At 45.0% G+C, this 26,061-nt stretch overlaps 1 long non-coding RNA gene and 2 other non-coding genes across 4 annotated transcripts in view; 1 reads left to right on the forward strand and 2 right to left on the reverse strand.

Moving 5' to 3' along the window:
* The first annotated feature begins 211 nt into the window (after positions 1 to 211).
* Positions 212 to 26,061, forward strand: part of LOC143476840 (uncharacterized) — a 53,879-nt gene continuing 28,029 nt past the window's right edge. For both annotated transcript variants that reach the window (XR_013121397.1, XR_013121398.1), the window contains exons 1-3: positions 212 to 327; positions 419 to 489; positions 577 to 635. This is a non-coding gene — a long non-coding RNA (uncharacterized LOC143476840). The remainder of the gene's footprint in view (positions 328 to 418; positions 490 to 576; positions 636 to 26,061) is intronic.
* Positions 1,280 to 1,350, reverse strand: trnag-gcc (transfer RNA glycine (anticodon GCC)). The gene has a single exon. It is a non-coding gene; the product is annotated as a tRNA-Gly (tRNA).
* Positions 1,725 to 1,795, reverse strand: trnag-gcc (transfer RNA glycine (anticodon GCC)). The gene has a single exon. It is a non-coding gene; the product is annotated as a tRNA-Gly (tRNA).

Consider the following 26,061-nt stretch of genomic DNA (forward strand, 5'->3'; position numbering starts at 1 on the left):
CCGGGAATCGAACCCGGGCCATTTGAGAATTCTCTATCGAGAATTGTTTAGCTAAAATCCCTAAACCCTAAACCCATTCATTCTCTATGGTAGTGCTAAACCACTACGGATGTAATATATTTTTGTCCACTACGACTTTTGTGGCGCTAACCTGCATTTGAAAAAAAAAACACATCGAGTTTACATTGAGTTTGCGTAAGGGGGTAACTTCTTTAGAGAGGAGCGACTTGCTGATAGTCTTTACTTACGGTCATTGTTCTTTCGCGTATCTTCTTTGGAGACCAGCGACTCGTTGATGTTATTTACTGCCATTGTTCATTGACAAAGGTAAGATATGCTATTTGGGATGGATGTGAAATGTTTTTCTTTTTTAATTGTATTTTGATGTTATATGATATATACTTAAATGTCACTATAGTGTCGGCCTTGCGCTTGCATAGCTTTGGAGACCATCGACGGGCTGTTACTCTCATTGTTCACGGATGAAAGGTAAGATATGTTATTTGGGATGGATGTAAGATGTCTTTAAATATTTTCATGTTATATGATAATAGCAGCACTTTACTGTCACTATAGTGTCGGCCTTGCCTTTGCATAACTTTGGAGACCATCGACGGGTTGTTCACGGATCAAAGGTAAGATATGTTATTTGGGATGGATGTAAAATGTCTTCAAATCATGTTATACGATATTTTAGGCACAGTACTGTCACTACACTGTTGTTTCACCAATTGGTGAACATCGCTCGATTGGAGACATTTATCAATAGCGACTGTGGTGAAATAACGTGACACATGCATTTGACTTTGACTGTCTTCACACGCTCACACGCCATACATCCGATTTTCTAGTTTATTTATCGCTCTGGCGCAACCACTGGTGGTCGATCGCTTTAGGCGCAGCAGAGAGGAGTTTCCTTTTCATATCGGTCACTGGTGGTCGGTCATATTGGTGAGCCTTGTGGATTTTTTAACTGCTTATGGTAAACGGACTTGACATGATGTTTTTTAAAAACGTTTTTTTACGTTTAAGTGAATTATATTTATGTTAAATATACGGTACAGATCTGACTTCAGTGTTGATAAGAGTAAAAAACTTTTGATATGCATTACACTGACGTCCATTAGACTGTCCAAAAGAGATTAACTGAGCTTGTGTTGGTTAATGCCAGACTGAGCGTTGAATGATGTTCAGGCCTATCGTACCACCAGAGTATGGTTTCAGATCGTTTGACATCAATATGAATCAAATGTAATTTTGTCTCTGAATCTAAAGAGTATGCATTGGCCGGGAATCGAACCCGGGCCTCCCACGTGGCAGGCGAGAATTCTACCACTGAACCACCAATGCTGCGTGGAATAATCACGTTACCCCTGAACCTGTGAAAACAACTCAACGCACCCCCGACTTGTAGCTCATTCCACTCAGTAAAAACCTCATTGACGTCACATGCAAGTAGAAACAAAAAGCAACATATGTTTCAGCAGCTGTTTCATAGCAAGACAGACTTCACAGGACTCTTTGTGTGGTGTATTTTTGCTGAGTTGATCTGCATCTCGGTGGGGAGGTAGCAGCTGCAAGATGGCAGTGGGACACCTGGTGCAAAGCAGTTCAAAATACTGTAAGTTTGTAAATTATTTAACTAAAAGTTTTTGGAGTGAAATCAATTGGCGTAATTCAATTAGCTGATGGTAATCGATTTTTGGTACATGCACTAAAAGAAGTGCATTGGCCGGGAATCGAACCCGGGCCTCCCGCGTGGCAGGCGAGAATTCTACCACTGAACCACCAATGCTTATTTGATCTTCTCAGGTGACCTCTGTGAAAGGTCATCACACACACGCTTATAGTTTTCTCGCCCACATAGAGCAAATACACTTTGTGAAGATAATGGAATATCGTTCATCTTAAAGATAGATCTGTTGTTGCTTGTGTCAGGGATTGGAAGGAGAATCTTAACTATGGTTTAATCTAGTTTGAGTTTAATTTATACTGGTTTCTCTTCCTATTAAGTCAGAAGCACTTTGCTTGCAAAGCACTTTTTACCTCTCTCAGTGTGTTTCTGTCTAGATGTGACGTAGACTCGTTGATGTGTGTGTCCTACTGAAAGTGTTAAGGCTAATGGTTTCCAAGGTTTGTGGCTGTGGTAATAGAACAGTTTTACACTGGTTTCTGGATGCCTTAGTGGGTTATGTATGTTATGTATAATCTACAGAGAAATAGCCTTGAATGACGGCATGCTTTGGCCCTAACTTGACCTTTGACTTTGACAGTCATTCGTCAGGATTAAACAGGTTCATGGACACACACACACACACACACACACACACACACACACACACACACACACACACACACACACACACACACACACTCAGTTGGACTAATTCAGACACATAGGATCAGCATAACTAAAACATTACTGCCAGCTTGTGGCTTTTGGTAATGTGTGTGTGGGCAGTCCTGTGGGCTTAATGTCAAACACTTTATTTCCACTCCAGTTCACGATAGGTCCGTTTGTCTCTACTCCAGTATTCATAAAAGTGTGCCTTAAATATCGTGATCGCTTGCTGTCCAATGATTGCCAAGTCATATTCCTCCAAGCAAGTCAAAGAACACGATTTCAAGACATCACACAGCAACCTCGCTGTTTGTTATACACAGATTCAGAAGTCCTGGATATCAAGTAGGCTTCCAAATCTGCAGGTTTATCATTTTAACAAGTCCATCTTACCTCCAGGTGTTTACGCCGTCTCTAGTCTTTTAAAATGATTTGTTTATTTAATGATTTCCACCTGAGCCGAGTCAGTGAATAAAGCAAAGGTCTGTCAGTGTGAGTGGACAGTGCTGTAATTAGCATATAGATGACCACAGAACCGGGGAGGGGGCGGGTTCCCTGTGCACGTGCGAAGAGGCAGAAGGAGGGAAACATTAGGATGCTAACAATGTAGGCCAGACTGTCAGGAACAAAATGCAGTCTAATAAAATGCAGTCTGAGCAAAAGGATGGTGCTGGGTTTGTGTATCCCAGTTTGCATTGCCAGCACATGGTGTATGTGTGTGTGTATTTATGAATGTGAGCCGGCTTGTGGCATTGACTCATATTTCTATAGCTACTTGAGTTTCTCTGCCCGTGATTTTCTCTCTCCCTCCCTCTTACACACACACACGCATACGCACACGCACACACACACACGCACACGCACACATCATCTTTGTCTCTATGTTCTGTGGTACATCAGGCAGGCGTAATCTGTCTCTCTGTGGGGTGACAGGAAGCTCTTACTTCCTGCCCAACTCTCCTCTGTGCTCTCGGGTGACACTCAGCTCTCGACGTCCGCTGGGGGATTTGCCTCAAGGTGTCTTTATGTCTCAGAGCCAGAAGAGATTACTGTGAGAGTGTCTACTCGCGTGCTGCTCGCGCTGCTCAAACTCCGTCACTCTGACACAGACGGAAAAACACTTCCTTTCAATACCTTTATTAAATTACTATAAGACGCATGAATTCAGGTTGTTTATATTAACCTAGCCTGTCTGGGCATATCTCATAATATTTATATGTTTATACTATGGAATATAGCTGGATTTAATGATCGAATGTAATATATATGAATGGACCATACTGAAAAGTTTGTTTTTGTTGTTATTAAAGGCCAGACCTGTGTCTTGGGTGGGCAGCTAGGTCTGAAATAAGTGGTGTCAGACTGAGCCGAGCTCATCATGTGCCTGCTGTGCTGAGAACATCTCCCCAATCCATGATCTCTTCATCACCTCAGCACCTTATTGCTCCCCCTTATCTGTCTTCTCCCCCCTGGCTCTTGACCCTTTGGCGATGTGACCCTCACCTCTCCTGCCCCCACCCAGGCATTCAAGCTTTGGTTGGAAGTTGGAGGTCAGATCTGGTAACATTACGGATGGGCTGTAGACGTTTAACGATGCGGTGTGCAGGTTGTGGGGTCTCAGGATTGCCTGTGTAAGATAAGATAAGACAATATTGATCCCCGAAGGGAAACTCAAGGTTGTGCTTGAAGCCACATATAGGGGAGATGACATTCCGAGAGCGTCACATGGTAGCAGTGTGCACACTATGTCTCTAGATACACGGTCACTCATGAGCACAGGGCCTTACCAGATGTTCTAATGTGTTTATAAAATAATGAGGAATACACCTAATTTAAGAGAATGTGTAGGTATATGGCTGCTGTCTTCAGTTGGCTGTTACCAAACTGGCGTTCAATCAAAGTTTGGATTGGTGGATATTTCAAATACAAGGCTTCACAGTCGATACTCAGAGACAACCAATGGATGTAACAAATGTAAAGGCATTTTAGTGAATCCACTCACTTCCAGCCCTTTTCTTCGCCCATAATGACACTGACTTATTAGAGCCGCAGCGCTTTTCGGTCAGCTGGAGCCAACGCTGAAATGGAAGGCGCTATCTGAAACTGATTTTACGCCAGCTTCCAGCAGATGGCGCTGTAGTATAGAGTTAAGAGCCCGCTGCGCTTTAGACGTCATGTGCAGCTTGTTCATCTATTTTTCTTCTGTTATTACAGGAAAATATTTACTTTTCTAATCTGCCTCTTTCTTGCTCCCATAGTAATGAATACACACACACACACACACACACACACACACACACACACACACACACACACTTCTCTAGACAATAAGAGGAGGTGACACTGTACTGGGGGTTGAGAGTATGATTAACGTGTCTGTGATTGTTACATGGATATCTCTCTCTCTCTCTCTCTCTCTCTTTACGTGATGTCTGCCATTCTCCATTCTGTTTCTGCTGCTCTGTCCTGATCTTTCTCTCTTGCTGTCTCACTCTCTTACTCTCTCTCTATCCCTCTCTCACTGTCTCTCTCTCACTTTTACCCATTCTCCCCCTTATGTTTTTTCATCTGTTCTTGTCATTAAATGTTTGATTACAGTTATCCACAAACTCACTGACCCTGACACACAAATTAAATATGGATTGTTGAGTTGGACAGTACCATGGAATGAAAATAGGGATGTTGGAGAAGAAAAGCCAACATTCACTCTGTCTTTCTCTCTCTTTCTCTCTCTCTCTCTCTCTCTCTCTCTCTCTCACACACACACCAACCCAACTATAGCTCCTCTCCTGCTGTACGTGAAGCATTCTCAGGTCTGTCTGAACAAATATGGCCTCAGAGAGCACCTGTACCACTACTGTGTGCACACATGAAGACCAACAGGTGTGTCATCATTAGCACGATTGTGTTTTATTTGTTTATGAGTATGAGTGTAGAACTTTACATGCAGGTTTCATGTGATTGGCTGTTGGATTTCCCAGGGTGCACATGTGCCTATGAGCTTTGAGAAATTAGTTTTCTCTCTGGCACTGAATAAACCAAGAATGAGTATCCCAGTTTGCTGTAGTTGCGTTTCAGACATGGAGACCCTCCTGTTTCCTCACACACAGGAGCTGCTCTGACATTAATCCCTCACAGGTGGGCCGAGCTGGCCGGAGGCAGATTGGGTGACCCAGGGCCACACACGGCCCTTAAACATCCTTCTACAGACGCTAAACTTCCAGCTCCTGCAGAGCAGCTGCCTCTAGATTTATTTAAGATGCTGAAATTATATTGTGCACACAAAACATAATAAAACATAAGTATTAATCTAATAACAATGACTATATACTTTACACACACACACACACACACACACACACACACACACACACACACTATACGTAACAGTACTATAAAGCAAAAAGTCAAGCTGTATTTACTGGGCATTTGCTGAAAATCGAACTAGGGCGCCCCCGTGAGGACGTGGGGGTTTTACGCGTGGCTAGCTTTTTTTTTCGTTCCCGCTGTGAACGTACAGCGAACCGTGGCCACCGCTGCATCACCTCACAGAAATCCATCATGCTGAGATTTTAATTTTAGGTCTTCAGTTGCGTACGAGACGGGATACGTCACTAAAATACACTTTACAGCGCCGTCTGTGCCACTTCCCGATGATCTTTCCGTGTCTCTCTTCCTCTCCGTCTGTGCTTTGTTCGTCACTAGTCATCGCGTGTTCCTCATTTGCCCCTCTTTCTCTGCGGCTCACTGTCACTGTCACGTACACTCGAGTCGTGCCATGCGACATATTTTGGCCTCGCATTCGCAGCTTTTGTCCAAGTTGAAAGGACTCAGCTCAACCTGACAGTCTTCATTTGTGCTCTCTTTTCGCGCTGTGTCTAAAAGGGCCTCTCAGGCGCTAAAAGCTCGTGCAACCTTTTGTGGAGAGAGAGAGAGAGAGAGAGAGAGAGAGAGAGAGTGGGAGAGAGAGAGAGACCTGACAGCCTAAAATCTGGTTGTGTGTGTGCTTTTCTGTCAGTGTTTGAGCACAGACCTGCTCCTTTCTTCACCCTGACGATCTTTCAGGACTCGGCGATTACAATGTGGTATGGAGCCGGCCTAGGGGCTTGAAGAGGGCCACCATCCCTTCAGAACAGAGAGCATTTCCCAACGGTAATCAACAGTCACAATTACAGTGGAGCACTCAAGGTGCTTCCAAACGTACATCTCACAAAGAATAACTCTGTTAGTTCTGTGAAATGCCCCCCGGGCGTTATCTTCCTCTAAGTCGAGACCACTTCTAATAACTAATTTGTTTTCAAGAATGCACTGAAGGGTGTTGAACGTTTCTTGGTGTTTCCCAAAGTAATTTCTCCTAAGCTGATACAGACTTTGTTTTTATTTTCTCATTAACAGTCAGCTATCTGGTCTCATGAAAGCTTTCAGTGTACCTTCAGTATGCAGTACACATTACTGACTCGTTTGCAGTTCTTCAGAAAACGCTATCTTCAACCTCATTTTTACCGTCACTAAATATTCCAACAACATTTCTTTTTTTTCACAAATTCTGACAGGCATGTCGTCTGGAAAGTCGGCGTGTATTTTGGAGCTCAAAACGATGCCAGACAGTGCGTATTCAAAACCCATATAAGCTAAAGGCCACTTGCTTTTCTGGAAGCTTTGGAAAAACCGCGAATAATTTTGGCGAAGCGTGAGGTAGCAGGCAAGCGTTAGCATAAGCTCAGCGATGTAGGGGAACTTGTTTACACCTCTGAAGGGGTTTGCATTTAGCGGGTAGGGACGGCTTTTGGTGAGGAAAGGGAATGAGCTTTTCAGAATATTTCTAGTCTGTAGTAGAAATGGCTTACTTATGGGATCTCAGTCAAGTGTCCCCGGCTCACGTAGGCTTGGCAAGGAGTTCTGGGTTCCGAGATTACGGGGATGTCAGAAAAGCAAGTACTGTGGTTGTCCACTCAGACTTTCCAGCTTTCACACACACACACACACACACACACACACACACACACACACACACACACACACACACACACACACACACACACACTCACACTTAAGTACTCTAGCAGTCCTGCCCGGGTGCTCAAGGCAATGAATTTGAAATCCATGAGGACCTATTCTTTTGCCCTCAGCCTTCAGTAAATGTCCTGCACCTTGTTATTCACAAAACAGGCTTGACTGAAACGCAGCCCTGGTAGCTTGGGAGTGTTTTCATAGTCACAGTTACCTAGGAGATTTCAGAATGACCAGATGACCATCTGGGTCACTGGGTTCACATTGACTTAGGGTTGCATGATATATTGTGTTAATAATCACAATAATAGCCTTTTCAATACTGCCATCAGAGATCTCGGTCAAAAGTCATTCAGAACAGAATAATTACTCACCCTGGGTCAGACTAAGGGCCAAATGAAACTCACCTGTGAGTTTGCAGAAGTGTGCCATCATCCTTCACAGGATGTTCATGTAGGTGTGTGCCACCACGCTGGCATGCACCACTAAAGTATGAACACTTGGAGGCAGTGTTTTGTTCAGTTCTCTTTCCAGTTGTATTCATGTGCTACTGGATCTACTTCCTGCCCATCTAGCCTTTACCTGACACGCAACACAACAGTTATGTGGTGAAGTTGTGTAGTTCAGAATGATGGCAGCTCTTCTGTAAACAACAATTTCACATAAACAGGTGTTTCTGAAGTATTCAGAATATTTTAGGAGTGTTTGTAAAATATTGCAAGATATTACACTCACCGGCCACTTTATTAGGTACACCTGTCCAACTGCTCATTAACGCAAATGTCGAATCAGCCAATCACATGGCAGCATCTCAATGCATTCAGGCATGTAGACATGGCCAAGACGATCTGCTGCAGTTCAAACCGAGCATCAGAATGGGGAAGAAAGGTGATTTAAGTGACTTTGAACGTGGCGTGGTTGTTGGTGCCAGATGGGCTGGTCTGAGTATGTGAATATGGGGAACTGCTGATCTATGATCTACTGGGATCTTCATGTACAACCATCTCTAGGGTTTACAGAGAATGGTCTGAAAAAGAGAAAATATGCAGTGAGCAGCAGTTCTGTGGGTGCAAATGCCTTGTTGATGCCAGAGGACAGAGGAGAATGGTCAGACTGGTTCAAGCTGATAGTCGTCACAACCGAGGCATGCAGAAGAGCATCTCTGAACACACAAAACGTCGAACCTTGAGGTGGATGGGCTACAGCAGCAGAAGACCACACCGGGTGCCACTCCTGTCAGCTAAGAACAGAAAACTGAGGCTACAATTCACATAGGCTCACCAAAAATGGACAATAGAAGATTGGAAAAATGTTGCCTGTCTGATGAGTCTCGATTTCTGCTGCAACATTCAGATGGTAGGGTCAGAATTTGGTGTCAACAACATGAAAGCATGGATCCATCCTGCCTTGTATCAATGGTATCAATCAAGGCTGGTAATGGTGGGGCAATAGTGTGGGGGATATTTTTCTGGCACACTTTGGGCCCATTAGTACCAACTGAGCATTGTGTCAATGCCACAGCCTGCCTGAGTATTGTTGCTGACCATGTCCAACCCTTTATGACCATAGTGTACCCATCTTCTGATGGCTACTTCCAGCAGGATAACGCACCATGTCATAAAGCGCGAATCATCTCAGACTGGTTTCTTGAACACAATAATGAGTTCACTGTACTTGAATGGTCTCCACAGTCACCAGATCTCAATCCAATAGAGCAGCTTTGGGATGTGGTGGGACGGGAGATTCACATCATGGATGTGCAGCCGAAAAATCTGCGGCAACTGTGTGATGCTATCATGTCAATATGGACCAGACACTCTGAGGAATGTTTCCAGTACCTTGTTGAATCTATGCCACAAAGGAATAAGGCAGTTCTGAAGGCAACAGGGGGTCCAGCCCGGTACTAGCAAGGTGTACCTAATAAAGTGGCCGGTGAGTGTATATCACAATAGCAATATACACAGTAATATAATAACAGTATGATTTGAGTTTGTCAATTTAGTCTCTTCTCTATTCTTTCACTGCAATCATAACCATCACTTTCTACAGTAAATGTTTTCACACAAAAACAGGGAGATTGTTTGTTGAGAGGCAAGGAGCTCTGTATTAAAACTTTGCGAGTGTGTGGAGTGTTGTCTGCACCCCCCCCCCCCCCCCCCCCCACCCCCAAACTGTCCACTTGTTCATTGATCAACACATTTAAAAGCCAGAGTGAATTTTGGAGGGTTACATTTAGTAGCTCGTTTAGTTTGGCTTGCTCGTCATGTTGGGATTATTTGCAAGTCTAATCGAAGTACTTAAAATGCATTCTTTTGTTGAAAAACACAAGCTTCAAAAACAGCTTTCTGAGACTGCCTCTTGGACAAAAAATATGAGTGAAAGAAAAGCATTGTGGGTGTTTCTAGGAGGAGGAGGAGGAGGAGGAGGAAGAGTGTGTTTCCAATTCAAGTAGCTACCCGCTTTAAGCACAGAGATGTGACATCTTCTTTCCTCTTTGAATGGAGTGTACTGGTGTGCACTTTATGGATGTATTCTGATGTATTCTGTGAGGCACCTATCGCGGGGCACGGCCTGCCTTAGAAAACACACACACATACTGTCTGTGCACACAAATTTGAAAACCAGTCTTTGTGTGTATTTAAAGGTTGACTCTGATTGCACAGCTGGTCTGCAGAGTAGTACTCGTGTCTGGAGTGACACGCCAGCACGGCATAGCGCTGAGCTCTGGGGCCGAGTTCTTCTACTCAGATTTCCCCTTCCTGTGACACAAGCTCAAACCTCCTCATCAATCACACCATGTGCATCTGCATTGCTCATGACATATGCAGACATGCCAGCCGGTGTCCGCACGATCGTTTCAGGAAAAACTTGGAGCGACTTGTAGTCGCTTTTAATCGGACGTCTTCCATTACGCACTCCTCCGAGACGAAAAAGTGAGGTGCAGATTGCACAGTTGCAGCCGGTCCAAGTGTTTTGCATTCCTGCGACGTCCGGGTGACTGATGGTAGAGTCCAGCATATGAATGATCAGTGTCTTTGCAACTGGATCTGGAGTGTTGTCATGTCAGCAGACCTCCCAGGGTGGGGTCCCCCTGCTGTTACGACCCCTTCTCCACTCAGAACCCCCCAAGGCAGAGACATTCTGATCCACAGGCGTGAGTGCAGCTCGGCCATGAGGACGCTGGTGTAACGGAAGACGTGGCCGTAGGTGACCTCTCAAGATGCAGGAGGTCCTTGACAGTGTGTTAATGTGACCTTTGACTTGTGCAGTAAACCCGGCCTTGGTTTCAGGCCACCTATTTGGGGAGCTATAAACGTGTCCATGCGAGGTAAGTGACATATTGCTTCATAGCTTTAGGGACCTCACACAAGGTCCCTAAACACCACATTAATGTGGGGTTTTATTACAGTATCATCACGATGTCTTTAGCACCCGTGCCGCACCTTCAAACCTGGCAGCAGTAGAACTTTGTCTGGTAGATAGAAACAAACACAAAGTGATGGATTTCCACTTCAAAATGTCTCGGTTGAAGAAATATTTTAAAAACCCATTGATTAATTTACTTTAATTTGTCGTTTTGGATAAGGTGTCCTCTGAAAAGCTTGTCAGATGTATGTCAGTTTTCATTCTTTCTGTGTGAGCTGGACTTGGCAGAGGAGTCCGAGACCAGGAACGGGTGATTTGGTGGTTTTACTGGGCTTGTCAGTGTGTGATACAGTTCACCTTTCATTACTGAGTTTAATATTTAGCCATTTTTTGGGCGCTAGTAAAATCTGTTGAATGGTGGTGAGCTGGACGGACACAGCTCTGTTCTGAATATTTCCAGATACTTCCAGAGCTTCCTCGACGACTGCAGAGGGAGACCAGCAGAGGAACGTGAGACAGCAGAAGAGAAGGATGAGGGGACGCAGAGGAACCGCAAACTACCCCCAACACAACCAGCAGGATCACGCGCAGCTTATCGTGCATGAACATATCAAATCAGACATTGGACTTTCTCTCCATTTTGCCGCATTTCCTGAAATAGTATACATGTGCTTTCCCAGGCGGCTCTGCTGTCATGTTTAATCACGCTGATGTTTCTGTGTTGTGGGAGGGGAAGGGGTGAGTTTGCATGAGCTGGACGGTTTGGGTGTCTGTTGCCTCAGGGTGCAGGTGCCGCGCTGTTGGGGTCTCAGCGTAGGTGTGGAGGTCACCACCCTTCCTTTCAGTCCAGCGTCCTACTGTCTGGACGGGACACCACCCTTCCTCCCAGTACAGCGTCCTGCTGTCTGGACGGGACACCACCCTTCCTCCCAGTAAAGCGTCCTGCTGTCTGGACGGGACACCACCCTTCCTCCCAGTACAGTGTCCTGCTGTCTGGACGGGACACCACCCTTCCTCCCAGTACAGCGTCCTGCTGTCTGGACGGGACACCACCCTTCCTCCCAGTACAGCGTCCTGCTGTCTGGACGGGACACCACCCTTCCTCCCAGTACAGTGTCCTGCTGTCTGGACGGGACACCACCCTTCCTCCCAGTCCAGCGTCCTACTGTCTGGACGGGACACCACCCTTCCTCCCAGTACAGCGTCCTACTGTCTGGACGGGACACCACCCTTCCTCCCAGTCCAGCGTCCTACTGTCTGGACGGGACACCACCCTTCCTCCCAGTACAGTGTCCTGCTGTCTGGACGGGACACCACCCTTCCTCCCAGTACAGTGTCCTGCTGTCTGGACGGGACACCACCCTTCCTCCCAGTACAGCGTCCTGCTGTCTGGACGGGACACCACCCTTCCTCCCAGTACAGTGTCCTGCTGTCTGGACGGGACACCACCCTTCCTCCCAGTACAGCGTCCTGCTGTCTGGACGGGACACCACCCTTCCTCCCAGTACAGTGTCCTGCTGTCTGGACGGGACACCACCCTTCCTCCCAGTACAGCGTTCTGGGCCCACATTCATTGCACTTTCCCTAATTCATTAACGCAGCAAAATGAGTCCTTTTCCAGTTAACAGGTTCGAAGCTTCCTGGAAGTGCATCTGCACTGTTAATCATAATGGAAGAAGCATCTTCACTTCCTGTTTTCACTTTGAGTGAACACTGGTACCAAACCCTAGAGAAGATCTTCATACATTAACACATACGGACTCCTTATTAATGAGACATTTGTCGACAAAATGTTTTGCTCTCTTTAGACTTTCGAGAGTAATTTAAATGTATAACTTGAACTGCTCAAACTGTCGTGGTACCTGAATTGTACCTTTGTTCACTCTTAATGGCTTGCTGCTGTTATAGTTGGCTGGTTAATTGCCCCCACCTGTGGTACCCACCCTCTTCATCCTCTTCATGAAGAGGTAGCATTTGGCAGCAGCTTTGGAAGGGCGATGCCATCATTAGCTTTTTCTTACATCAAATTCAGGCGGCACAGAAAGCCGTTTTCATTTGCATTTAATGCCTCTCAACTCCCGTTCCCCCCCCCCCCCCCCCCCCCCCCCCCCTTCCACTCTCGTTTTTCTAATTAGGTTGGGGGTGTGTGGGTGAGTGTTGGGGGGCGGATGTGTGGGGGGGGGGGGGGTATGGAGGGCTCTAATTAAAATCGCGCCTTCTTGCTGAAAGTGGGGATGTCCGTACTGTGCCTCACACGTGCGCCCTGCGTTTTCACGCAAGTGTGAGACTGTGGCTGCACACAGTGGCCCCGCACACATCCACATTTCATTAATAAAACGCTCTTGACGTTCCTGTGCTTCCTGCCTTCTCTCTCTCTCCCATCTCCTGACACTGGGCCATCTTCTCCTCCCTGTGCTGTTGTCTTGTGTTTTCTCCACGTTTATTGATACGAGTTGCACCAATATCCTGTCAGGAAATGAAACGTAGGCACCGCCGGTGCCGACTATCAGGTGGAGCATCACCTCTGGAGATTGGGGCTTGTTTATGTCCACGTGGTTTCGGGCACAGGGCTTATGTGACAGTGTGACAACTGCACCTGTGGGGCTAACGGAGGGGTGGAACCAGGTGTCTATGCCTGGAACTGAATATTATTATTTTTTGGTCAGTATTTTAAAATAAGAAGAAATATTTGGTCTCATTTGAAGGTATTGTGCTTTATTGCCGGATTATGTTTGAAAAGCAATCTTATGGAAAACAAATATTACTTGTGAATTTTCTTAACGTAAAATAAACAGGAAACAGCTTAACATGATTAGTGTTGTACTGTAATCTGCTTTTGATGGTGAGATATAACATTTCATCAAAACATTTTATATGTTAACATATAAAATACAGTCTTATTCAACTTTACCAATAAAAGAAAACAGCTTCAGAATGTGGGTCCTAAATTCTAAAAGACAAACTGAAAAGTATTTATAAAAGTGGTATTAACTATTGAAAACATACATAAGCCTATCTAATTTCAAAACATACACAAACATCTCCTCAACACCAGACATGAAGACATAACCCAGATCTCAGAAGGGTTAGTTTCCCCTATGCAGCGGTCCCAGTCCCAACTCTGGGCAGAAGCTGAATTCCACATTTGTGTTTGCATCTGTGTAGTTAAACAGCAACTCAATTAGCACAACACTCGGGAGGGTCGTTGGCAACCTGACCACAGGCCAGCTACTACTGGGGGGGGGGGGTCAAAATGGTGCATTTACATATTAATGCCCTCTGTGTGCATGCAGGTCGTAAGAGATTGTGATTGCTTTAAAGCTAACTTGTAAAGCACAGACAAACATAGTCAATACACAAGCACAAAAGGAGGCAGGAGGTTTATGAGCGGATAAGTGTGCTAGGTTTAAGAGCCTCTCCCTCTCCTGCTCAGTATAGTCCACAGACATCAATGTTGAAGTGTTTGTGTTTTGAATCATCACCGTTACCTACTCAGACAGCAGGTGCAGGTTGGGGTTACATATGCCACTAGTATAGCACATATCCCCCAGTATAGCACATAACCCCCAGTATAGCATATATCCCCCAGTATAGCACATATCCCCCAGTATAGCACATATCCCCCAGTATAGCATATATCCCCCAGTATAGCACATATCACCCACATTTGGTTGGATTTGAGTACATTCATGAAAAGTGAAAGCACTTAAAGGGCCCTGGATCTGTCCAACTAGTCTTTTCCATCGGGTCTACTTGGGCATCGATGATGCTTTCTGTGTGAAGACACAGGGCTGTAGTGTTGCCTCGGTTACGCTACATCCAGCACTCAGCTGCAAAAAAAACACTAATCAAGTCATTTTAACCTGCCGATATTTTCGCATCCTCGTTGCGTTCTCTTGAAGGCTGCGACGGAACAGGAGCTAATCATTCAGGCCAGACTTCACAACTTCTGTTAGCTGCTCATCAGAATCACACGAAGTAAGATGGAATGAGTCACATCAAGATGGAAACGGTTGAACGACATTGCTGAGACAGTGACGTAGCAAAGCCAGCGTTAAACACCACCCTGCTGCCAGTGGGCAACAATACGCTGCCTTTTCTCTTGTTGGAACTCACGACCTGTGTGTATGTGTGTGTGTGTGTGTGTGTGTGTGTGTGTGTGTGTGTGTATCACTACCATTGCTTCTGTGCTAGATTAAACTTTTATGACGAGTGTGAATGCTTGTCTTTCTTTTTGACGTCTTGCATTTCGTAAAGGCTTCTCTGGCCAAGAATGGAGCTGCAGTCTGTTGTTTATGGTGTGTGTGTGTGTGTGTGTGTGTGTGTGTGTGTGTGTGTGTGTGTGTGTGTGTGTGTGTGTGTGTGTGAGTGAAAATGTGCGTGGAAGCAGAAGCTATAGTTGCTGTTCATCATTGGTTTTGTCATTAATGGCACTACAGACGGGTTGTAGAACACGCAGGAAGGAGCCCTGAGGTCCATGTTGTTGCTCATGCCTCACGCAATGCTGCAATCTGCTGGTCTTCTCCGTGGGTAAAACATGCAGTGCTGGACCTGAGCCCCACTTCACTTTCCAGGTGCCCATATTAACCAGATAGGCATGCAGTCAGGCACTCTTATGTTCAACCATGGACACTGACACAGATTTGATTGTTCATATGTTGTAAACCAAGACTTTGAACTTGAAATGAAACAGTGTCTGTTTATTAATTTTAAATCCAGGTAAAGATCAAGAATGTACCGATATGCTTACCAAAACCAGACAGCCAGGTAGACGCCAGAAAACCACAGCAGTGGAGGACCGTTAAATACAGTAGAGTGAGTCAAGAAGGAATCCAGAATCAGTCATGGATCAATCTAGAGCTCTGCAGAGAAAAAGCAACACAACAGCACAATCTGTGAGACAAAACGCTGGTACGAAGAGGTCAAAGAGCGTGAAATATGGCCGTGCAGTGATGCGGTGAAGAGACGGAGTCTCAAGCCTCCACAAGCCCTCCCCCCTTGTGTCCCATCCCGACAGCTGTGATGTGTGAGCCTGTAGCGTCCGAAGGTGCCTTCACTACCCTTCATTGAAATTCTGGTCCAGACTCTCGACATGCACAATTCCCCGGTACTGGAATAATCCTCCTGGATCCAGCTGATCTGCAACCTTCATAAAGGTTCTGGAGACAAGGTTTATCACGCCTGAATGTCTGATAACGTGGCTCCCATGAGTACCTAAATGTCTGATAATGTGACTTGCTCAACCTCTTGGTTTGTCTTGCTGCATACACACCACCTTATTAGGAACTGTGTAGATTGCCTGACGTCTTTTTTTCCTTTATTTTAATGTGCTGAATGTGCTTATCTTTCACTTATTGTGACATTTACTACTAACACTTAAGCTCTGCTTTTGATATATATTGTTTGATTCTACTATCTTGAACTTGTATCTAAACAATTGTTAAAAAGTTTGATCTTCAGGCAATTGTAATGTATTCCTTCATAAGTGGTATGTGTCAATATTTATAGATAAAAAAAAGTCTGCTAACTGAACAAATGTAGCATAATGTCCGCCAGAGTCATCTTTGTACCAGCTCAGATCCAACCAAATTCTTCACAAACGTAGTTTGGGGCTGTTCGCCATGGAGCAGGACAAGGACGCCAAACTAGGAGTTTTTCACTACAAAGGTTGGTCAGCTGACCTGACTCCACTGGACTGTCTTACTGTACAGACCGAATAAACAATGTCCTGCATGGGTGACCCAATATGGGCGATCCAGTATGGATGACCCAGCACAGATAACCCAGCACGGGTGACCCAGCACAGGTGACCCAGCACAGGCAACCCAGCATGGGTAACCCAGCAAGGATGACCCAGCACAGGTAACCCAGCATGGGTGACCCAGCACGAGTGACCCAACACGGGTGACCCAGCACGGGTGACCCAACACGGGTAACCCAGCACGGGTAACCCTCGCTCTTCTCAGTGGTGAACTACTGACATGCAGGAGAGAGCTGGAACAGACCAGCGCTGGAGAGGAAAGTTGTCTAGTGATTCAAACAGTACAACATGGACCCACTTTGCCCTGTAAAGGTCCCTGATAACGTGGGGCTCTCCTATGTATTTCTCTCCACGCTGCTTCTCTCTCTTGGCTCCAGAACTTTGTGGGTGTATTTTGGCCGTTTGGTAAGTGCGGAACTGAACAGTCACTCTGTCAAAACATAGGCACTTGGCAGCCGCTGCCGGCGGGTCAAAGGTCACCGTTGCCTGTGGGACTTTTGCTGGACTAGCATTGCAGTGTCTCGCGTTACTGCTCTGCCCTTAGCAGCGAGAGGCTGAGGTCAAAGGTGACTACTGTTTATTCCATGCACATGTCTACTTGGTTTAGAAGTTAGCAGAAGATCAACTTTGTCTTTAGTTAAGTTCAAATTTAACTTTGTTAAATACATATTCATCAACTAGTTTAGGAGCCTTAAGCATCCCATGTCTACTGTGAGCTATAGAAATCAGAAAAAGGAAAATTTGGCAGGAGAGAACACAGATGTTAATAGCTTATGTCTGTCAAAATGTTAATATGTTTCTTATATAAATTGATTCAAATTCTAAGAAATTAGCAAGCTAGCAAGTTTTAAGTGCTTGTCAAACACAGGACCTAGAAAAGACATTTAACATATACCAAGGGTCTGGTCTGGTCATGCCATTGACCACATGGTTATACTCACTGGTTATTTAATAGGTTCGAGTTTCAAGTTAACAATTACAAACCATCTGTTGCTCAAAACTTATCAGTTGACATCTCCCTGCGCATTAATCATACCATGACAGATCTGATTGTCAGCTTTTATTTGGATGGCAGACTACAGAACAGACATGTGGCAGGATGAATGCTTGTACAAGTGTACTGTAACTGTTCAATTATATCATAAGAATAATTTTCAAAACTTTTCTTTTACAACTCAAACATACTTATTTTCTAGTTAGCTGGTACATTTGGAAGAAGACATCCCAAAATCAACTGAAGGTGAACATATTTTTGTTGTGTGAAGAGTGTGGTTGATGTCACGGAACAGCTCCGGACCCTTCCCTGTGGGCGTGTCATATTGTCGTCTGCGTGCGGTTATGTCCATGTTTGTACTTCCGTGGGTTGTTTGTGAGCGTGTTCGTGTGTTACACCTGTGCCTTGTCTCGAGGTCACGTGGGTCTGTGTAACTCACCTATATAATGTTCGTTCGCGCAGTGTCTCGTGCTCGTCTTTGTCTAAAGCTACGTGTCAGCGTGAGTGTGAGTGTATGCTGCTTGCGCTCCACACAGAGCTTACGTGTCGAAGTGTAAATAAATGTTATATGTGCACCGTATACGTCGTGGTGTCTGCCTCCTGCACCCGCCGTTACAGAAAGACGAGCCATACAGATGCCCGGATACGCCAAGCGTGCCCCAAAGGGGAAGAAGAAGAGCCGGCGTCACCACGGCTCTTCCCCGGTCCGGCGTCGCGAAGCCCCCGTCACCGAGCAGACCATGAAGCAGGATCCATTCTGTGCATACATGCTCTGCGCGGCTCAGGAGACGGACGACGCAGAGATGGCGGAACACTTCCGCCAAACCGCGGTACGCGTACGGGGAGAGAGACACCCCCCCGCGCCCGTGGAACTGCCACCCAGTGCGGTGGGCAGCTGTGCGTTGGAGGAAAGGTGCGCACCGCTCCTGGTCTTCCCCGAAGAGGAGGAGACCAGTGAGCCGTTTTTGGTAGGGGTAGGCGCCTTTGCCCTCACCCCTCCCGAATTTGAGTTCGAGAGTGACGACCCCGGAGAGGAAGAGAGCCCTCCCTCCTCTGTGTGTTCAGACGAGGAGAGCGAGGGTGAGGCCGGCTGCTCTTCCCCCACGTCAGCGGATCCCCAAAGGTCGGAAGAGGAGACAGAGACCAGTCCCACTCCACATGCAGTCCCACTCCACCGAGGCCAACGAGGACGTCAGCCCTCCCCCATCCGTATGCTCCGAATCAACGGTGTATTACGGAGAGGGGGAGGACGTTAGTCCCCCTTCATCCCTCCACTCCGAGACAACGGTGTGCTACGGGGAGAGAGAAAGCGCCAGCCCACCTCCGTCCGTTTGTTCGACCCCATCCGGGTTCGACAGCGGGAGCGAGGGAGAGGACAGCGCCTCGTTGGGCTCGGCGGACACCGCGCGAGTAGAGAAAGGGTGTCCGCTAAGCAGGGAGGCCTCTCGGGCTCCGTTGGAGAGGAGCAGCATGAGCTGGTGGCGCTGCCCAGCCCCGGAAGAACCCATGTCCCTGGACCAGAGTGTCTCTGAGGGAGAGGGAGAGCCCATGGACACATCAAGGGCCAAAGCGCCGGTGGCCCCGGCAGCGCGGGAGGGATCCAGCGCGGTCTGCGGTCCAAGGTGGGGGTTCCGCACGCCTCAGGAGACGCCACGGAGGTTCGGCTCCAGCGGCGCCCAAGAGGGGGGTCAAGGCTCCTGAGGGGAAGCTCTCAGGCGCAGGGACCAAGGGCGCACCGGGAGGAGCAGCGCGCACCGGAGGCGCGGCGCCGAGGACCGGAGGGCCGCATGTGCCGCCTGCCGCTTTCGCCCCGCCTGCTTTGCCTGGAGGGATAGCGCCACCGTTTGCGCTCTGGCAGGCAGCCCAAGCACTGTCATGGTTGCCTGTTCCTGTTTGTGTGTCAGCCCCCGTGTTTCTCCCGAACCCCCTGTTCCCTTTTGTGCCCTTTGTGTTCAGTGTTCCAGTGTGCGTGTTTGTACTCGTGCCCGTGTTTAATGTTTTTTCCCCTGTCTTCCCAGGGAGGGTGTGCTAGAGCTGTTCGCGGTGGTTCCCGCCGTCGGGGGTGACGGATCTCGGAGGCCCGTGATCCCGGCGGCTCCGGACCTGCCCGTTGGTGTTGGTTCGGGGCTTTCCAGCTGCGCGGGACGCTCCGGGAGTAGCGAGCCCCTGGTGGAGGGTTCTGTCACGGAACAGCTCCGGACCCTTTCCTGTGGGCGTGTCATATTGTCGTCTGCGTGCGGTTATGTCCATGTTTGTACTTCCATGGGTGTGGGTTGTTTGTGAGCGTGTTCGTTTGTTACACCTGTGCCTTGTCTCGAGGTCACGTGGGTCTGTGTAACTCACCTATATAATGTGCGTTCGCGCAGTATCTCGTGCTCGTCTTTGTCTAAAGCTACGTGTCAGCGTGAGTGTGAGTGTGTGCTGCTTGCGCTCCGCACAGAGCTTACGTGTCGAAGTGTAAATAAATGTTATATGTGCACCGTATACGTCGTGGTGTCTGCCTCCTGCACCCGCCGTTACAGTTGAGCAGTCAAGTTATTCACAATGAAAGTTTATTTCCACATTATATATATCTCATTTTTTACATTTAGCATCTGCTTAAAAAAATGTAGTAATATATTTGACACGAAATTAACTCTATATAATCAAAGTAATAGTACAAGTCTATTAGAACCATTATGCTTATTTGGGAAATAGAACCTCTCAGCAAAATACCACTGTGATATTTAAAACAAAAAAGTAATTTGCCACTTTAGTAGCAAAATAACCAAAAGGTCTTGCTATGCTAATCACCCAAATTAAAGGAAGACCGCTAGTTTTCTTTAGGATCTACATAAAGGCGTCCAGGACGAATCCCCCCACGATAATTACATTAAATGCGATTGTACTCCAGTTGGTAATTGCTCTTTTCGTTCTAACGTTCAGTAATCGCTCTTTTCACGTGCACCTTCGTGTCGGTAGCTCTTCCTCTTTCACCATCTTCTTCCTCTTTCTCTCCTCTGCTCTTCTGTCCACCCGAGTGTCACAATGTTAAGACGCAACAATAAAACCGCCTCCTCTCCAAATAAATATAATAAATAGAAATATATATACCACGGGTGGTGGGCTGATACTTACCTTGTTGACCACAATAGTATTAAACATAACTAAATCATTGGATGGGTTTGTGCTTACAGCTTCTCAAATACACGGCTGTTTGGACAGCACACATCCTCTTTCCCAAGAGAAAATACTCTTTTTTTTTTTTTTTTTTTGTAAATGGCTGCTGATAATTGACTGAACAAAAGGTCAGTTACGGCATAATAACTTCACAAAGATGCAATTATGATTGTGACGAAGCCGAACCACAGATGTTTAAAGAAGTAGAAACAGACATAAGCTGTTTAGCAGGTTATTACAATTACTATGTAGATTTGGAAATGGTATCCAAGGCGATCTGGTTTCTGATTAATTCTGAGGAGATTAACCTGTGTCACTTTATCTCCTGGTCCTGTAATCTTTGGTTTTGTCCATCATTTTGGCTGGCTACACAACCTTTAGCTATGCAGATGCTCATTTAAACTGGTAGCATGCTTTAAACCAAAAAGGGGACAGAAAACGTTGTTATTCACAAATATAGGGGTTTTCTTTATGTGATTTATACTAGCCCATTTGAACAAAATTAGAGTCAAGCAGAATAACAGCAACATTAATTATATCAATTTTATGAGCCGTTTCAGTCATCCTGCAATAGAAGCCATTAAATATTAACGTTCAGAGGCTTCTCAATTGTCGATACATACTGTCATTCAGGCTATTAGAACTTACACCATCTATCTTTAGTGCATTATTTCTTTTTTATCTCTGCTGTAATATTACTGATGTATCAGGTGTATCAATAAAATAGATATTCAAATGAAGGCAACCAGAGTAATACATCATCCACTATGATGTATTCATCACCAGCTATATTCAATAAGCTAAGGAAGGCAATGTTTCCGTCTCCTTATATGAGCCTTGCAAAAATGATCAATCACTGGTTAAAGGAGCACGAAGATAAAAAGAAATTAAGGTAAAAGTTCTGCATAGTTAATTATATGATTTAGTATGCAGAATTTTTTACAGGTTTTAAATGCCCTTAGGAGGAAACATCATTTGTGTTGCTGTACCTCAGTAAAACCCAGCGAGATTTTAGCACTGTTATTTTAGAGTGCACTTCATCAACAGTTTATATCAGCTATCTTACGTAAGTGGACAAATTCATGCCAAGGCCTCAATAACAACAACAACTCGTATACTGCAGCATGTCTGATTTCCCAGTGTGCATTGCATCCATGCGTTTCTCTGCTTTTGACGTGTCTGCGTATGTAGCGATACAGATGGGTTAATTCTTCTGCTTCTACTTTGCTGCAAGGTCACCTGTGCTTCTCCAGGTCTGGACGTTCTTGAAGAACATGGAATTTGAAAGAACTCATATCTGGAATAGTTATATTAATGCAAACACTTCCAGTTGTACTGTATTGCTGTAGGCTTGTTCTGCTTTATAAAGGTGCATTACCACATTACAGCTATTGGTAGTATTCAAATTTTTCCATATTTTTGAGCGCATAAGATTTAAGGAAAGATGATGTGCTAGAGCAGGAATACCTTCACTTCTGAATTAATGAGGCGTGGTGCAGCCTACCCCAAATGCAGAAGATGGCAAGTCTGCAGAGTCAGGATTTGCTTAAAGGTGAAAGAATTATGAAGAGCTTGAAATTTGCATGGGAAAGGCACTTGTGTACTTGTATAACGGAAGTCAGGTTCTGGCTCTGTGTTGCGTGGTAGTGTTACATAACCTCGGTCAGCAGGTTCCCGTCACTCTGAAGAATGACAGAAAGCTCAGAAGCTCGTCTGCATTCTGAAGTGTGTGCACTGCAGAAGTGGCATCAGTGAATCCTCGGATAAAAAAAAAAAAAACATCTTTTGAGGTTTCAACATCTGTCAGTAGTCCAGTTTTACTGGACCACTCTGAAAACCTTTTTGTTCTCAGTCACCTTCAGCGCAAAATTTAGAGAACCATGAACGAGTACATAAAAACTACCTTTGGTGCTCATACTTTGGGGACACGGTGGTGAATTTGGAGAGGTCATCCCACTTACACACCACTTTAAGACATACATCCTCATCCTATAGAGGTTTCAAGTGTCTACATGGCAATACCACACACACTGCTTTTAGTCTGCTGGACTGTTAGTGAGGGTACGTGTTTGTCTGCTCAGCTGTTACACATGAAGTCATGATCTTGCTCAGAGAACATACATGAACTTCTGCGATGGTCTCCATCAACCGCCAGAGAATACATGATCAGATGAGGACCCTGGAAGGTATATACAGTATAATAATGGGACTATATAACACTGTAATTTAAAGTGGTACCACTAGCACAAAAGCATGAAAACCCACAGGATGTAGCAGACTTTAGAAGTTGAATGGTATAAGGGCTTCCTGAGAGAGGCAGAACACACAAACACTGGACACAACTTGCCTAAACGTCTGATAGGACGGTACTAGAATTCTGAAATCATTAGGGTCTGTCTAGACAAACCTGCTCTGCGCCCTACAACATGAAGATGATCTAGCTGATGACTTGTTTTGATTTGTCTTTTAACCATGTGACATGATGGCTAAAGATCTTTCAGGTGCACATTTCTGCTGTGCATCTTGCGTTCTCCCATGTCTCCCATGGATGTCAGGTGTCAGTGGATCAAAATCTGAGGTCTCATTAATAACTAGTGTGGTTGCAAGTCTGTTCCTGTGCCCAAGGGAGGGAGTCAGGAGGCTGAGATACAGGAAGATGGTTTATTGTAGAACACTCAGTCTAGTCCGTTCTCTGTCTGCCTTGACATTTCTGACAACTGCACTATACAGTTGTTAATGATTCATCCCTGTTGGGGCACTGTCTAGTAAGTCAGGCATCACAGAGGTAAGGACTCTAATCAATAGATGATCTGAATCCAGAGATCACGAGACTCCGCATTTGCTCTGATGAGTGGACTATAATATTTGGAGCGACACAGGCACTCCTGATCAGACTTGTGCTTGAGCCCAATAAATAAAATAAAACCAATATATATATATATATATATATATATATATATATATATATATATATATATATATATATATATATATATATATATATACACACACACACACACACACACACACACACACACACACACACACACACATATATTTACTTAGAACATGTATAAAGAAATACTAATGGGAACACATTTATCAAAGCTTTTGGCCATGTGTTCTGCCACATGCAGTATTTGGGAGCAGCAGAAGTTGACAACACCCTGTGATAAGAGTGAGATTTGCAGATTTAGAGTTCAAAGAGCCGTTCATTTGGAACACAGTTAGTTTTAGAGAGACCAGCTTTTTACAACCCTCGGTTTCTTGGCAATCGGTTGCTTCCAGAGGGAATTAGCTGACAGGACTGGGATATCCAGCCATACTAGTTGACATAATTAAATTGACACATCAGTACATCAGATTTTCTTACATGGTGTGAGAACAGGCCAACATCAAAGTGCAGTTTCAGCAATGGCCTGTTTGCCAAATGTAATTGGAGCAATTGACCACACTCATATTGGTATAAGGGCACTTAGTCAGAATGAAGCTGTGTTTGTCAATCGAAAGCCATTTCACTCTATAAAACATTCAAGTAATTTGTAATGCCACACGGACTCTAACTGATGTGATTGCTCAGTGCCTTGACTCACCACATGACTCCTTGTTTCTGAGATACAGCAATGTAGAAAACTGCTGTACAGGATGAAAAACAAGATGTGTCTTAATCGTACTGCAGTCTTAAAAGAGCAATAAGCCATTTTTCCCCAATGATGAATCTAAACAATATGAAACAACCATTATACTGACACCAAGCGGCCTAGGTGATTCAGAGACTCCATACAAAACATGGCCACATCAAACTCACTGGTTTATTAGAAGATTATGAAGTCCTCTGGTTCATAATTGGTTAATTTGAGAACTATGAAGCAATTTGATTCTTTAGGTCATGTGAACTGCGCTTGTAAAAAAAAAAAACATAAGTAAATACATTTTGGTACTTTTTGGTAGTAAATCTGACATTGCTCCTTTAAGAAATGAATTAGTCCTGCGGGTGATAACATATATATTGGGGTTTTCCCCCTTGAGATTGACTGCTTTCCCTTGTTACATCTGTGGTAATTTAAGTAATTTAAGTACTCTACCAACAGGTGAGTCTTCATGCTTGAACTGCAGACTGAACCACCATGACAATCGCTTCTTCTGACAAAATCTTCACACCAAAGCATAAAAATATGTATTTGTATGGACCTCAAAACAGATTCATTACAGCATAATGACCAGAGCGTCCACATTTGGGAAAAACATTGCCTGTTTTAGTCAATACATCCCAATTGTGCGGTCACCTCACAGGACTATGAGTGCATTGGTTAATTAGAAACCATAAGGTTAATTTCTATACCTGAAAACACATTACTGAAAACAATGACAAAACTGCAATATCGCTGTACTCCAGTGGTTCTATTACATATAAATGGCCAAAGTGCAAAATGGCAGAGAGACAGAATAACTACCCAGTAAATGAGCCTGCCTTCAGTGGACCACGCTTTGGTGGACGCACCACACTGCACTGACTAATGTCTTAATAAACCCTAAATCAGTGCATTTAAAATGCATGAAACATCCATCAGTGCAGAGCGTTCACAGCAAGCGTCTCCATTTGCCCTCACTGAAACGTTTAGCGTAGCGATGCCACGGCTGCTGTTTGGTGTTTGGCTTCTGAGACTCTGTGACAGGAAGGCCAGTGTTTGTAGTCCTTCACCCCAGCCTGCTCTCTTCTACCTGCATGCTTCCGAGCCTTTCACACCGACTTTAAAAATGGAACAGTCGCTCCACGGATTCTGATCAGAGTCCGCCGGTGCCGGAGCCGGCTAATAATAGCATAAACCCTCGCGTACTCTGAAACAAACCCACAGGTTTCTGAAATTAAACTGGGACTGGTTATTTATGTTCTGTTACTTGAAAGCAGGTTCCCAGTTCATGACAACGTCGTCCTTTTCTCTGGTTTGTTTATAGAAATCCGATGACTGCATGTATCTGCGTCGGAATTGTGGCTAAACCACCTGCACTCTGCGTTTGGCTCTGCTATTCTGTGACCTTTATATGTGTAAAGCACTGGTGTATATTTTTAAAGTATGGGTTGTTTTGTGACTACTGAACAGATTTAGTTCAGGGGAGTAAAATAACTGTTTAAAGAAATAGGACTTCATGCATTGACCACTTTTAAGCATGAAATATTTAACCGTAATCAGTATTTAGCCTGAAAAACGTCCCATAGAAGTACTTCCATTCAAATACCACAAAATGTTTTTGCAAGGGTTATGTTCCACTGTGAGCAACAAACTTTCTGTGAAGCAACACTGCTTGAAAAGAATATTTTTAAAGGCTTTTCTGCTTCTGATGAAAGTATTGACACCATCTTTATTGTAAGCCTTAAACAGCATGAAAAGTTTAAAACAGGTGGAGTTTATTCAGCAGTAACTATGGGAA

The sequence above is a fragment of the Brachyhypopomus gauderio genome, chromosome 15 (assembly GCF_052324685.1).
Source record: "Brachyhypopomus gauderio isolate BG-103 chromosome 15, BGAUD_0.2, whole genome shotgun sequence".
NCBI classification, from domain to species: Eukaryota; Metazoa; Chordata; class Actinopteri; order Gymnotiformes; family Hypopomidae; genus Brachyhypopomus; species Brachyhypopomus gauderio.